At 36.2% G+C, this 6000-nt stretch overlaps 1 long non-coding RNA gene across 1 annotated transcript in view; it reads right to left on the reverse strand.

The window, feature by feature from the left end:
* LOC129736814 (uncharacterized) overlaps positions 1 to 5466 on the reverse strand; it is a 78823-nt gene extending 73357 nt beyond the window's left edge. Inside the window, exon 1 of the long non-coding RNA XR_008733898.1 lies at positions 5384 to 5466. This is a non-coding gene — a long non-coding RNA (uncharacterized LOC129736814). The remainder of the gene's footprint in view (positions 1 to 5383) is intronic.
* Positions 5467 to 6000: the final 534 nt, after the last annotated feature.

Here is a 6000-nt window from a genome sequence, read left to right on the forward strand (position 1 = left end):
GTATTACAGATCCAGTCAAACATCTTCAATATTTCCTACAAAACAACCATTCTTTGCACTCCTTACGGATTACTAGTGTGTGCTATGTCCCCCATTTATCTCCATCACCACACATCATGGCTATCAGGGAAAGACAGACAAATGGTAGTACAGAGCAAATCAAACATTATTTATGGGAAGGTCAATAACTTTGTATAAAACATAGAGTTTCTTTGAGTGTACCCATATAATTATGTTATTCTATGTATCTGTGTTGAAGGAATTCATCACCAGCAGCACTTCAGACAATGGTAGGCAATGCTGCTGTACTCAAATACAGAAATGTTAAGGAGTGATGTCATACACAAGCGTAGACAAGCAATAGTTAGATCTTAGGAAGCCTGAATCGTGGCAGACACACACAAATCACAGCATTTACACAAACGGTACTTTGTGAGCTGCTAGACTCCATGCTAGCAGGTACAAATATGCAGATTTTTCCCCCTTATGACAGCCAGGATTTTTGAGTGTCTCCCCAGGAGAATCTGTACTTGCAAGTTTTAAGCTTCACCTTGTGATGAGTCTCACACCCAGTCAGGGTGGCAATCTCAAAACACTACCACAATCCAGTAGCACCCAGGAAAGTGGAGCAGAAGAAAGTCAGGTCCCCACTTATAAGTCTCTATCTAGTCTGCCTATATAGCGGGGAGAGCTAGACGTCTCCTGGAGGTTATGCAGAGATCCAGGGCAGGTCTTCACTAGGCTCCTAATTGCTTTTCTGAAATCATCTTCTGGAAGCAGCTCTTCCCATATATTATACAGGTTCTACAGACAATGCAGATTCGTAACTTAGGGTAAACAAAGTTATGCAGCAAGAATGCCTTTCTACGCAGAGATTCTCCAAGTGCATAAACACATTATCCAAATTTCACATGACTGAGATTATAAGCTACTTCTTAGCAGTTACTTTTTCATTTCTCACATTATATCCCATGTTGGGTACTAACAGTTCATATTTGTGTTTATAGCTTCCATTTAGTCCTTTAATATTATAGTCATAGTGCTGATTCCAAAATGTTTTGGGGTTTGGGTTTTTTTTACTAGTTTTTAATTGGAAAATACTGGTTATAGAATAAATTAGTCATTTGAGTCAAGTAAATCTTTTCTATTCTGCTATTTAAAATAAAACAAAGCACAGAGTAATACATCAACACATACACACTGTAAAATATTTGAACTAGGTCTAGAAAGTTGTAGAAAAATTACTAATCAAAGTTATAGTCAAGCTTGGGAATTCAGTAAAGTAATAGGGGAAAACTGGAATAAAATTTAGCTGAATCCCAAATCACTGTAATCTTTACTACTTGCATTGTGAACCACAGGCTGGCTTTTTCTTGTGTTCTTTTTTCAATTTGAGACTCTGAGTACCAAAACAGAATATTTGACAAGCTGTTGGTGCTATTTTCCTTTTTATTGTACCACTCAGTTCTGTATTTTTAATTTTTTAAATCTACAAAAATTTTTTCTTGCATTACAGCAGCAATTTTTTTGAAGGCTACTGATCCCTCAGAGAATACCAAACATGAAGCAGGCTGCAGTGCAACATTTGTTAGTGAAATCCCCATAGACTTTTATTTATCTGAGAAAGATTTTTGGTATTTCAAAGAACAATAGATGAAGACATCTTGAATGTGGACTCCTTATGCTGTAAACAAGACTATTTTTATTTCAGAGCAAATATTTGTTTTATGAATTAAATAAAGTACCTTCAAAAGTTGCTTTTCTTTCCTAGGCTGTTTTCAAAAAACTTGTAATGAGTTATTAATTTCCAGCATTTCACTTAAAAGTGAACAGTGGCATCAATTAGGTACATCGCTAGTACCTTGCACGTCCACATTTAGAAGTATAGTAATGTCCCATTAATATATAACCATTTCACAACTTCCACAGTATTACAAAAAAGGAAGGTACAAAACCATTTGTTTGGAGTTGCAGGTTTCAAAGAACACAAGCGAAACATTTCATGTTGTACACCACTACTACATAATGGACATGTTAACAGGAACATGAGCGTGTACTACTTTATTAATGAAGGAAAAAATAACTGGCCAGTTGTTAAACCTAAGAGCATCTATTAGCTTGCTATTGTGTGCTTCTATAGGAAACACAGCAGTACTACTGCTGTACAGTACTAACACAAAATATTTTATCTAAGGCTATGCTATATTACCTCTGTGGGTCCTGGCCATGAGAAATGTCTGTCTGCTTAAGGGTGAGACACCATAAAAACTCATTCTCTTACTCTTTTTTTCACATTTCAGGTGTATTTATCTAAGTGCTACAATAGCAAGTCACTAGAAAAAAGAGAATTCCAAACAGGAGAAATACCATTCATTATGATTCCTTAGTGACCATAAGGATGGATAGAATGAGCTGGATTGAGTAAGAATCACTGACTTCATTGAGACACTGTATATAACAATACAATCTGTCTGGACTTTTATTTTCTTAGCTCTCTTAAACGTAGCTAGGTTAAACATAACAGAGGGGAAAAAAATCACCCTGCAAAAGGCCATTACGACAGCTTCCCTTAGCCAGGAACTACTGGAAGTACTTACAGGAAATTCTGTTCATACAACACAGCACGTGCAGTCTTATACTACATCACACTCGGTCAAAATCACTGGGCAACTTCTAAAAATGGGTAAATGCAGTCTTTTAGTTCACCAGTTACACACAACATATTTGGTGGTCGATGAAAGCTATCTAGACTAATAGAATAGTATGCCTGTAAGTGCTGTAGTTTATGACCTTTTAAGCGATTGTAACAATTTTATGTCACTCTATTTGCTTTTATGAAAAGAAACACTAATAAATTTATTAAAATTAAATTTCTTTTACATAAGTATATTTGAGAAAAACAAACAGAAATTATTTCTGACTCATTTTTAATGAGTGCTTTCCAGAATACAAGGTCTTACATAAATGAACTCAACTCTGAGGGTTAAATAAAAAACACTAATGTAGATTCAGCAAAGTTTGAGCATCCTGAACTCACCCCTGTCTCTTTATAAACCTAGAACTGAAAGTATTTCTGGCAATAATTTTAAGAATTAGCACGAGATATATATCACTATAATAAATTGCCAAATTGCTGAACTGAAAACTATTAGTTTCATGGTCCTAAAATGGAGCATGAAAAGTCTCTTGTGCCATCATCCTTGTTTGACTGAAGTCTATCTTTTTTTTAATTCAAACAGTCTCTTGCTAAAAAGAGATATTTGTTTATGTGTTTTCATCTTTAATTGACCTTTATTGAAAGTAGTCAGGCTATGCTTCCCATCATCAATCTATGGCCCTATGTCTTCTGCAGAAATCCAACTGTCCTGCTGAGCATTCCTCTGTAAACTAGGCCTTGGGCAAGTGCACAATGATGCTTCTTATCAAATTCATACCCCTCTACCTGACATACGCTTATTTAGCTCATATCTTCAGAATGGTGTTTTTGGTCATTTTCTGCATTCCAGATTACCGAGCAGATCTTTAGCTCCTCCTGCATTTGTAACGTTTTGAAGTTTTGTCGTGTAGTTAGTGTCTAAGTACTAGTATGATTACATGTGTTCTCTAATCTCCATTTAGCTCTACAAATATTTATTTCCCCATTATTGCTCTGCCACCAAGGCTATGCACAGCTTATTAGTGTTTACTTTAAGAGAAAACATGAAGCTCACTGTCTAGTTTGTTAATCCAGATTAAGTACCTAACACACACTGAAGAGCAATACTTCACCAGTGGCTAAAGTAACTCTACCTGAGGGAAGACGACTGCAGGATGGGGCTGCAGTACATTCACTGCCTCTGCCCCAGCCTATCTGCCTGAAGTCAAAGGCTGAGGACTTAAAATTAAAATGAAATTAGCATTTTATGAAGCTCTTAGTGAAGAAAACTGTAATATTAATAAAAATAATAAACACGTCAACACACTGAACTTTGACATGACGAAACAGTCTTTGACCTAACTGCTTCTTAATAGTTGATAGACCGGGAGTTGCTGTAGTTGCAGGATGTTTATTTAAAACAAAGAACACAGGTTAATTATATGAAATCAGTGAAGTTGGAAAAGAATTTGCTGAAGTATGTTATAAAGCTAGAAATTAAGATAAATTTCTGTTAGCTTCTGTTATAGAATCAAAACCAAGAAAGAGTTTTGATTCCATAAATCTGGTTTACGAAGTCCCTGCCTTCCTCACTCATTCCAGCTCTTAATCTGCAGTTCAGTGCACTTGAACTGTGCTCAGATAATTTATTACAGGCCTGTGCTACAAATCAGATAAAGAATAACTAAATTCATGAGAGCAGATGCCATATTCTGCACAGCCTGGTAGATGGATGTCAAACTAAGTATATTTAAAGGTAGCTATCAGAGCTGGTCAACACAAACTGTTGCATCTCCAATTGTATAACACTGTGAATCAGCCACACAATATGGAAAGAAACTATATATATCAGACAAGTCAGGAACATCTCTGGGCCCCAAACTATGACCCATACTGGTGAGATGTGTAAAGGGAACAATACATGGATGGGTAGTAGGGTCTTACATTGCTATAAGCGGAGAATATAGCTGAGACAAAAAGCAATCTGCAGATTATAAAGCCACATTATCAACTTTAGAACATCTTAACTGCATAATGGCTTTTCCATACAAGGAACAACCCAGAAAAATTTATAAATCAATATTTACTTGATTTATATAGATAACATTAAGGTTATATTTTAGTACAGTTCAAGATAAACTGAATGGTTATGACTGCAAATGGTTGTAAGATCCACTTAAAACAATTTAACAGACATTTAGTCCAGAAAGGTTTGCAGAATGTGCCTCTAACCTACCTACAATGGGTAAAAAAATGCTCTCAAAATCCCCGTTGGGAGACCAGGAAAGATCACAGGCCTTGTCAGGTCCCAAGGCCCTGACATAACAAGAGTTTTACAGATGAATTTTCCAGATGCTCCTAGGAAGCAGACCATTCCCCAGACTACAGAGCAAGGGAAAACACCAAGTTGTTCTCGCCAAAGATGATGTGAAAGAAACATAGCAGCAAGTGCAAAAAGTCAGTTACTTTGTGGAGACCTATGGGGAATTTTGTACCAGCAAGGCTACTACACATTGGAATAAGACCAGAAAAGCCTCAAAGTTACAGTTGACTACTGTCTTCAGCTGTGGAAATTTACTAATTGCACTCCATTTTCTATGAAATAGCAATCTACATCCTCCCAGTTATCAAACTCACAACAAAAAGATTTTAAAATGGTATGAGTTTTTTAACATTGCTTTTTTATATTTGATCAAGCAGAGGAAAATCACATTAATTTCTAAACATTTTGTGGGATATTTTCTTTACCTTTGGCAAATGAGCTCTTTTTTTCCTTCTTCCTCTAATGTCACATCTGCCTCCCACTTCTGCTTTGCCTGTATCACCCACTCACTGTAAGTGAAGAAATAATTTTATTACTGTCACTAACTGATTGCCACACATATTTACATTCAGATTTAATTCCTTAGCCATATTATGACAAGTTTAAGCCTCCAGTTTTAGACCGAGAACATCTGAAATCTTTAGTCTAGCCCATAATCCATCACATCTTTTGATTCCTGACCTGCAGGGTACTGTAGCAAAGGAACACAGTGCTATTGATGTTTATTTCACAATTCTTCAAACTGCTCTCTCTCTGAATTAACGTTCTTCATGTGACATAATTCTCTCCAGCCACTTTAGATTTCACTGTGCACAACCAAGATGAAAATCCACATTCAAGCACTTTCTTTAAACATGGATGTACTCTTATCGCTCAAATCTATGGTTATTTCACAGCATTAGATACCAAACCATTTACACTCACTTCATAAACATCAGCAGTCAATCGTGTTTGAAAGCACTGACAAAATGCATTAATGATAGCCATTCTGCTTCTGGAAAGCTGTGAGTTGTTTTTCTTTTCCAAACAGCAGACATTCTTC

Source organism: Falco cherrug, chromosome 9 (assembly GCF_023634085.1).
Source record: "Falco cherrug isolate bFalChe1 chromosome 9, bFalChe1.pri, whole genome shotgun sequence".
NCBI lineage: Eukaryota > Metazoa > Chordata > Aves > Falconiformes > Falconidae > Falco > Falco cherrug.